Source organism: Hypomesus transpacificus, chromosome 12, assembly GCF_021917145.1.
Source record: "Hypomesus transpacificus isolate Combined female chromosome 12, fHypTra1, whole genome shotgun sequence".
Taxonomy (NCBI): domain Eukaryota; kingdom Metazoa; phylum Chordata; class Actinopteri; order Osmeriformes; family Osmeridae; genus Hypomesus; species Hypomesus transpacificus.
This window is the reverse complement of record NC_061071.1, coordinates 8633808-8643807: the sequence shown is the minus strand read 5'-3', so window position 1 is coordinate 8643807 and position 10000 is coordinate 8633808.

The following is a 10000-nucleotide window of genomic DNA, read 5'->3' as shown; positions in this document are numbered from 1 at the left end:
AACTAACCCATAACTTATCTGGTATGTGTTCACTATAATTACATTCTCTTAAATAAATCATTGTGTATAATACTCGCGTATCTCTCACGTTATATGATCTGCTCTACTTTCATAGAATTCCCTACTTAAGATTAGACTGATTATTACGAGTGCTATTATTCAATATTATTAAACAAGGTTTCCTCTGTCCCTTTCACGAATCAGAGGTGGTGCCCCCAAGAACGACTATACTTTATTATAAACTAAGTATTGCTAATCTTAACCGTGCAAACCACACTACATCTGTCATCTCATCTATTTGTGGATGTGTGTGAGGTAAGCCATTGCATATGATGCCTATATCATGACCTCCCACCCCATGCCTACCTCCTGCATTGGATTGGCTGCCTGTGCTGTGCCTTTTGTCTGATTGGACGGTTCCATGAAGTGTCGGTTGCTGTGCCTTTACATCTGATATTTATTTTCTCCTTTTCATTTTGTGCTCTCTCTCTCCTCTCTTTTTTTCTCTCCCCCTTCTCGCTTTCTTTCTCTACCCCCTCTCTTTCTCGTATTCCCTGCCCACCCCCTCCCCTCTTTTCTTCTCCTATTTGCACCCCCGCCTCACTGCTCCTTCCCCTCTCTCCATCTATTTCTCCCTCTCTCTCTCTCCCTCTCTCTCTCCCTTTCTCTCTCCCGCTGTCTCTCTCTCTCTCTCTCTCTCTCTCTCTCTCTCTCTCGTTATCCAAGTTTGGTAGTTCATCCACACTATACAGGGGAAGTGAAATGCTGTTTGAGTGAGAGTGAGAGATCTCCTTGAGACATTGCAGTGTCTTTTTTGTCGTTTTTCACAAGTCTGTGAGACATTTGGAGAGTTTTCAGCTTTGATGACCACTACATCTGACAGGTAAATGAGGTCATCTTAACCTCAGTTCTCAGTTTTAAATTAGACTGTCATCTTCCCATCCAGATTCCCAGAATAGAACTGATGACCGTCTGAGTCCAAATCACTCTTAAATCTCTCCTAAGCACCCCGAACCCAGCCATGGCGGCTCTGCTCCTGGTATTACTCACTCCAAAACACCTTTCTGTCTGTCTGAGGTGTTCTGAGGTTTCGAACCTGCCTCCAGGGGTGTTCTGACAGGTGTTCACATCACCGTCTCGGCTCTGGGAAACTGTTCCTCCTCTCCCTCCTGCGCTGGTCAGAAACGTTCTTGCTGGTGTACAAAGGAAAGCGGACTGATCTCCTTCTTGTAAACAAATACTTCCTTCTTTCTTTCTGCAGATGACAAGGAGGGCTTGAGATGGGAGTGAGTGGTTTGAGTTCCCGCCCCTGTCCTCACGTGTGATCAATATCCCACAGTGTCTCAGATGGTGTGTGTGTGTGGGTGTGGCAGTGTTCCTAAGAGATTTTCCAGGCGGTTCCTCTTGTTCTGCACCTCAGACATGCATGGACAGTACAAGGCCAGGCTGCTATATCATCTGTGATATTACTAAATCAATATGGCCCTATGGCCTGCTACAATAACCCAGCCCTATTGACTGTTCCTGGTATGGGTCTTTTATGAGAGCGCACTCGGTCCTGACCCAGAGTGTGTGTGTGCCTATGCCTTAAGAGCCTTCAGACCGGGGATATGAGTCACCATATAGACACACACACACACACACTCCTCCGTCTGTCTCTTATCCCTTGTCAGGATTCTGTGGAGCTGTGCTCTGTCCTGGTGAAAGCCCTAGATGTAATGTAAAGCCGGTAATTTCCCAGGGGGCCAATAAAAAACAGTAGCCACGTCTCCCCCGGCGCCCTCATGGGATCGCCTTGGAAGTGAAAAATCTACGACTGCAGAGATTTCTGAAGAGAATGATAATTTTTCTTTCTTCCCTCCCCTCCCTTCCATCTCCGTCCTCTTTCTGACTCCGCCTTCCCGTGTTCTGCTTCTGTGTTCCGTGTAGGGGCTGTCGTTTGGTTTGAACACAAGTAGGGTAGCAACATTTTCTCAAGAACAGGAACAGATCCTATTTTCCCTAACTGTGGTGCACGTGTGTGTGTGGGTTTGTGGGTTTGTGTGTGTGTGTGTGTGTGGAGGTGGTCCCTTAAGGACGGCGACAGGCCTGTGTGTCACAGAGGAGAATGTCAGTCTGTGTCTCGGTCACTGAGTCTATGGACTCTTAAGACATGGCTGTGCACTGTGTGTGTGTGTGTTGGCTTTGTCTGTCCTAGTACAAGAAGGGAGGGGGGGTGGGGGGTATCTGTGCCCACACATGCTGGGAGCAAGAGGACCCAAGGGAGAGCAGCCTGTCCTGTCCAGACTGGAGGAGGGAGGGAGGGAGAGCTTTGACCTTCACAGCCCATCAAACCCAGGCTCCACACTGCTGCCCTGACAGCCCCCCCCTCCCCCCCAGCCTAGCAGAGAGCCTGGACCGACTCTGGATAGGACTCTGCTTTCACTCTTCCTGGGTCTCTACCAGACTTCATGTCCCATGGGAGCTTCCTGACACGAGCTCCAGTCAGACACCAGACGAGCTCCAGACAGACACCAGACGAGCTCCAGATAGCCCCCCCCCCCCCGTTGGCATAGTGATAGCCCCCGTTGGTGTAGTGACAGGCTGGCAGGGAAGCGGCCAGGTAGGCAGACAGGCTCATCATTCTTTCATATCATATCGTATGATTTCATATTTTAGACAACGGGGTAGTCGCAATGTCAAAATCGTCTGGTCTTGCAGCCGTGTGTAATTTGCCAACAGCTTTCAGGACTAATGCCTTTTCACCGTATAGAAATGTGACCTCGCACCCATATGGATTATTAGTAAACACTTCATTAAATAATTAGTTAAATTCCCTGCATCTTTACTGATAATAATTCCAATATACAGTGCCCTCCAAAAGTATTGGAACAGTGAGGCCAATTCCTTTATTTTTGCTGTAGACTGAAAACATTTGGGCTTGACATCAAACGATGAATGTGAAACCAGAGATCAACGTTTCAGCTTTTATTTCCAGGTATTTACATCAGGATCTGATGCACAAATTAGAAAATATCACCTTTTTGTTCGAACCCACCCATTTGTCACGTGAGCAAAAGTATTGGAACATATGACTGACAGGTGTGTTTTGTTGCCCAGGTGTGTCCTATTACATACATTATTCAATCAATAAATACCACTGAATGTCTACACTCAGGTTCAGATTGGGTAAGATAGGTTTTGTCTATGCAGACTGTATTCAGAGGTGAAAACAACATGAAAACCGGAGCGCTGTCTTTGGGTGAAAAACAAGCAATTGTGAGTCTTAGAGAAGATGGAAAATCAATCAGAGCCATTGCAGAAACATTGGCCATAGCCAGTACAACCATTTGGAATGTCCTGAAGAAGAAGAAAACTACTGGTGTACTAAGTAACAGACGTCGAACAGGTAGACCAAGGAAAACATCAGCAGTTGATGACAGAAACATTGTGAGAGCTGTAAAGAAAGACCCTAAAACAACTGTTAGTGAGATCAGCAACAACCTCCAGATGGCAGGAGTGAAGGTATCACTATCTACTGTTCGCAGAAGACTTCATGAACAAAAGTACAAGGGCTACACCAGAAGATGCAAACCACTCATTAGCAAGAAGAATAGGAAGGCCAGGCTGGAATTTGCCAAAAAGTACAGAGATGAACCTCAAAAATTCTGGGACAAAGTTTTATGGACTGATGAGACAAAGATTAACTTTTACCAAAGTGATGGAAAGGCTAAAGTTTGGAGAAAGAAAGGAACTGCTCATGATCCCAAACACACAAGCTCATCTGTGAAACACGGTGGAGGTAATGTCATGGCTTGGGCTTGCATGGCTTCTTCTAGGACGGGCTCATTAATCTTCATTGAGGATGTAACACATGATGGCAGCAGCAAAATGAACGCGGAAGTCTACAGAAACATTTTGTCTGCCAATTTAAGGAAAGATGCAACCAAACTGATTGGCAGAGCCTTCATCATGCAGCAAGATAACGACCCAAAACACACTGCCAAAACAACAAAGGAGTTCATCAGGGGCAAGAAATGGAAGGTATTAGACTGGCCAAGTCAATCTCCAGACTTAAACCCTATAGAGCATGCATTTTACCTGCTTAAGAGGAGACTGAAGGGAGGAACCCCACAAAACAAACAACAACTGAAAGAGGCTGCAGTGAAAGCCTGGGAAAGCATCAAAAAGGAAGAATGCAAAAGTTTGGTGACGTCAATGGGTCACAGACTTGCTGCAGTTATTGAAAGCAAAGGATTTGCAACTAAATATTAAGTCTTATTCACTTAAATATGTTTTAAGTATATCTGTTCCAATACTTTTGCTCACATGACAAATGGGTGGATTCAAACAAAATGTGATATTTTCTTAGTTGTGCATCAGATCCTGATGTAAATACCTGGAAATAAAAGCTGAAACGTTGATCTCTGGTCTCACGTTCATTATTTGATGTCAAGCCCAAATGTTTTCAGTCTACAGCAAAAATAAAGGAATTCGCCTCACTCTTCCAATACTTTTGGAGGGCACTGTATCCATTTATTTTCACATACATTCATATGTATTTATCCCTCTCATATCTCTGTCTGTCTCTGTCTATCTGTTTGTCAAAAGAGATACAGTACCAGTCAAAAGTGAATGGGAATATGTGTCAACACTTTTGACTGGTACTGTATGTGGAGAGGTTTTTTCAAATGGTGTTTGTTCTTTTGTGTTCTCAGCCAGACAGCTAGTTCTGACTCTCCCTCCCTCCCCCTCCTGTGTACCTGGGTTATGCAGACCAGCTTTTATGCTCTCGCCGGCCTTCTTGTCTTCAAGGCGTAGCCTCGTGAAAGTAATTCCTCGCTCCCGTCAAGCTGAGAAGCTCCCTTTCAACCCCCTGTGACCTGACCCCCCCCCCCCCCCCCCCTGCTCCAGTCTACAGTGCTATAGCACCTGGCTAGGCAGGGTTGTGGGGGCGGAGAAACGTAATTGTATTAAATGAACGTGATAAATGGATCTGACAAACATGTGGAAATTGGTTTTTGATATTATATTAAAACTGACCTTCAGGTTTAAGCCCTCAGATTTGTTATTTTGTCAGTTAGCTACCTAGCGCTACGATAGCCGCCTCGGCCTCGGCCTCTGCTGCCTCTTCCTCCTCCTCCCTCTTTCCACTCAAGACTCGGATCTGCTTCGTTTGGAGGCCAAGGGGTGGAACGATGCCTCTGTCTCATCGCTGATCAGAGAATACCCACACACGCTCTCTCGCTCTCTCTCTCTCTCGCTCTTGCTCGCTCTCTCGCTTTCTCTTTTGCTCACTCTCTCTCTCTACCTACGTCTTGCTCAGCTAATGGTTTAATTCATGCCATAACTACAGCAAGGCTCATTCATCTCATTTAGCTAGATAATGCTGAGAGTCTTGTCCATAATGGAGGCTAATGGGTGGAAGGCCTGTCTGTCTGCGAGAGAGAGCTCACAGCTTTTTTTTGTCAGCAGTTGGCCTCATATTTTATCTTTGATATGTAATTGAGTAGCACGATGGCTGTTGTTTTAGGCTAGTGTCCTTTGTGGTGGGAAAGTCCTGCGGCTTGGGCACACAAATCCTACACACACACACACATGCACGCACACACACACACACACACACACACACACACACACACACACACACACACACACACACACACACACACACACTCCTTCTGTAGCAGCATGCTGCCATTGGTATCGGGGTAGATTGCTGGGAGTGTCCTGCCAGCTCATGGACTACAGCCCTGTAATTAGACTGATAGGCTTGTTAATGGATCACACACAGGCTGAGAGAACAGGGGGGGAAAGAAACAAACACAGAGAGAGGGAGAGAGAGGGAGAGAGAGGGAGAGGGGGAGAGATAGAGGGAGGGAGATGAGAGGGACAGAGGGAGAGAGAGGGAGAGAGAGGGAAACAGAGGGAGACAGAGGGAGACAGAGGGAGAGAGGGAGAGAGAATCAAGCATTATGAAAATAAAACATTTTGTTTGAAATGTGGCAGGTTTGTAATCAGCAGAATGTTGTTGGGTCAGTCGCTAGGGCAGTCGCTAGGGCAGGGCTTGGTGTGACGTTCCTAACCTTTAAGCATGTCAGAACTCTCCTTGGTCAGACCAAAACAACACCAGTGGCAGCAGCAGTCTCTCCCAGCTCGCTATCGGAGCGGTATTGACAAACAGGCGCTGTTTATAGACAGGCGCATCGATTTGGGCTCGCTCCGGTTCCCAGCTGAAGTTTCAGCTCATTAAGGGGAAGCTAGCCTTGTCTTTGTGCTGGTCTGCCTGCACCTCCTCCTCCTCCAGCTCCTCTTCTTCCTCCTCTTTCTCCTCTTCCTCCTTCTCTTCCTCTTCCTCCTCCTCTTCCTCTTACTCCTTCTCTTCCTCTTCCTCCTCCTCTTCCTCTTACTCCTTCTCTTCCTCCTCCTCTTCTTTTCCCTCCTTCTCTTCCTCCTCATCCTCTTCATCCTTCTCTTCCTCCTCCTCTTCCTCCTCTTCTTCTTACTCCTCCTTCTCTTCTTCTCCTTCCTCTTCCTCTTCCTCTTACTCCTTCTCTTCCTCCTTCTCTTCCTCTTCCTCTTACTCCTTCTCTTCCTCCTCCTCCTCTTCTTTTCCCTCCTTCTCTTCCTCCTCCTCTTCTTTTCCCTCCTTCTCTTCCTCCTCCTCCTCTTCATCCTTCTCTTCTTCCTCCTCTTCTTCTTACTCCTCCTTCTCTTCTTCTCCTTCCTCTTCATCTTCCTCTTCCTCCTTCTCTTCCTCCTTCTCTTCCTCTTCCTCTTACTCCTTCTCTTCCTCCTCCTCCTCTTCTTTTCCCTCCTTCTCTTCCTCCTCCTCTTCTTTTCCCTCCTTCTCTTCCTCCTCATCCTTCTCTTCCTCCTCCTCTTCTTCTTACTCCTCCTTCTCTTCTTCTCCTTCCTCTTCCTCCTCCTCTTCCTCTTACTCCTTCTCTTCCTCCTTCTCTTCCTCTTCCTCTTACTCCTTCTCTTCCTCCTCCTCCTCTTCTTTTCCCTCCTTCTCTTCCTCCTCCTTTTCCCTCCTTCTCTTCTTCTTCATCCTTCTCTTCCTCCTCCTCTTCCTCCTCTTCTTCTTACTCCTCCTTCTCTTCTTCTCCTTCCTCTTCCCCCTCCTTCTTCCTCTTCCTCCCTCTTCCTCTTCTTCTTCCTGTGGTCTCAGAGCAGCGTGAAGCTAAGGGAGCTCCACCCTAGCCTGTGGTAGTCCAGCGAATTGGCCAGACTAATCAGCCTCTGCTACCTGTACAATTGATTGAGGCAAACTAACTCTTTTTCAGCAGTGCTTTGATTAGCTGTCAATCACAGTAGGTCCCAGGACTGGACACACATGTTGTGCTGTCTTCCACACAGGACACGTCTCTGCACACGCCTTCTCTGCCATGTATGTTTCCACCCACATGAATACTTCTTTGATTGGTTTTTACCTGAACAACCATTTGAGGGTTCTAAAAAGCGTCTTGCGGAACTGGAACCCCTGCGTTCTATGTGTGTACATTTATTTTCAGTCGGTTCCGCTGTTCCTTGAGGAGGTTCTACTCTAATGAGCATTCTCCAGCCCTCCTTCCCTTCCGGCCGTCCCCACAGGAAGTTGTCAAACTAACCAGGTCCCCTCAGTAAGACTAAGAAGTAAGACTTCCTGTGCTCCTGTCATCTCCACTCAGAGGTAACCCAGGTGACGTGGGCCCCCCAGCAGCGCGGCTGTTAGCGGGGGGAGGGTCCGCTCCTCACATCCTCTCAGACTGACGGACCCTCCGAGACGCTCGGCTTTACTGCGCGGGGCCATGTTTACCCTCCTGTCAGCTCAGAGGGAGCCCACGGCTCACCTGAACACTCTGCCCAGGACCAAACCACACACACACACACTGGCATGGGGAGAGATCGTCAATCAGACTCACTTACTGTGATTGTCTCCACCTACAGTGCCTTTCAGCACATTTGAAATGTCAGCAGCATTTTCTGGTCATTTCCTTGCTCCCAACAACCCTCGCTGCCTCTCAGCTTTCAGAGGAAGGAGTTCATCCGCTCCAACACAGCCTGGTGCTGTGTCTCCATTAAGCACGGCCGCACTTTTTGTTCCAACCACTTAAGTTTTGCAGATAGAAAGCCTGCTGAATGTTGCCTGAGTGGAGAGGAGGGAAAAGGCATGTAGGGGCCTCCGCAATTAAATGCAAAACTAAAATGCTCTTTTCGTCTCGTGTTGTGTAAGTGAACTCAACCACCAAGCAGCTGCATCCAATCACTAGTCTCTAAGAACGAAGCCGTTCCGCAGGTACTTTGTGCTTGGTACCTACACTGACCCTTCCTCGACTCTGACTAGTGAAATCATGTTCGAACGGCACACTTCTGATCCTTGACCTGCCACTGCACTTTTCTACATGCACCATTTGTACGTCTAAGTTTGCATAGAAGTGTCTGCGAACTGAATAAAATGTAAAGGTAATGGAGTCCTGTAGCCTGTAAGGATGAGCTGTGGTCCCTCCCAGATAAAGGTCTGTCCTTCAGAGGCCCCACAGCTGACTGGATCACTTCAGCACGACTCTCCTCGTGTAGAAGCAGCCAGCGTTCACATCTCCCTCTCCAGGCTTGTCTTCAGCCCCGAGCTTTCTCAGGGGGAGAGAGCCAGCCATCTTGATGTGTGGAGAGGACAGGCAGACATTGATTTGCTTTGCCTTCATACCGTCACCGCCTGCTGGGTTTAAAAGGAGCTGCTGTTTATGTCCGCACTCACTCATGCACTCACACACACACACACATCTCTCTCTGTACACCTCCAAACACACCATCTGTGTACACATCTTAGATTTCTGCCATGTCGAACCACATCAAAGGCAGCGTGGACTGAAGGAGATACAGAGATGGACGGGAGAGAGAGGGAGAAAGTGGAGCGAGATATCAAACAGGGACTAACTGACAGCTGGAGGGAGGGAGGGAGGGAGGGAGGGAGGGAGGGAGGGAGGGAGGGGGAGGGAGGGAGGGAGGGAGGGAGGGAGAGAGGGAGGGGGGGAGATTTGAGTCCCACAGCTTTGAGACTCACATCTTTGAGACCCACAGCTTTGAGACATAGGTTGGACATGCTCACTGACAAATGAACCCATTTGACTGTGTTTGGTACTTGAGGATGCTAGTGCAGCCTGGGTATAGGTAACCCTTCTGACTGTGTTGGATCAGGAGGACTAGAAAACTGCTGCCCTCAAAGTGAAACAAATATGGGCCATTTAGATTAATGCCCTCATTTACAGTGAAATCAAGGACAGGGGAGGGAGGGAGGAGAAGGAACCAGGGGATGGAATAGTTTCCCAGGAATGCTTTCCAGATAGAAAGCCTGTGTGTGATTGGCTAATCTCTTCTCAAGGACGTCTGTGGAGAATCTGTTTTCTTTTTGCGTTGCTGCCTGTGTTCAGGGGTGTTCTGACACACCTGGGCATGGTGCTGCTGTGCTCATCTTCGCAGGTCAGCGCCCCTTCTCTGTGTGTGTGTGTGTGTGTGCGTGCGTGCGCATGCGGGCCCTCGTAACCAGCCACAGCGACTCTAAGGCCACAGTCCAGCTGTCTCCTGAGTGCCATCCGCCACACTGACAGCCGAGAGCGGTGTAACCACGGCGATGCCGTCTCACCGCGGCGTTCCACACTTTTAAACGAGCCGTAACTTCCAGAACGCCAGGAAAGAGCGAATGAGAAAAGGAGAAATAGGGACATGAAACCACCGTCTATATTTGGTGCAGACGGTCTTATAGGAGGGCAGGCTTCCTGTCTGGTGACAGCTTCCTCTCTGGAGAGCCCCTTGGGGTTGTCAGTTAGCTTAGCTAGCCTCGCGCGGCTAACCTCTCCTCTCTGAGTCAATGTTTTATTTCTGGGTCCATAGGTGCCCCTAGCGTAGCGTAGCGTAGCCTAGCGCCTGGCAGCCTTCCAGACAGAGCTCCCTCCAAGGCCCTGGGGAAGACAAGCTACCTTAGCCGTGAAGTTAGCCAGATAAGGCGGCTCATTTTTCTCTGTGATTTATGACTGTTTTT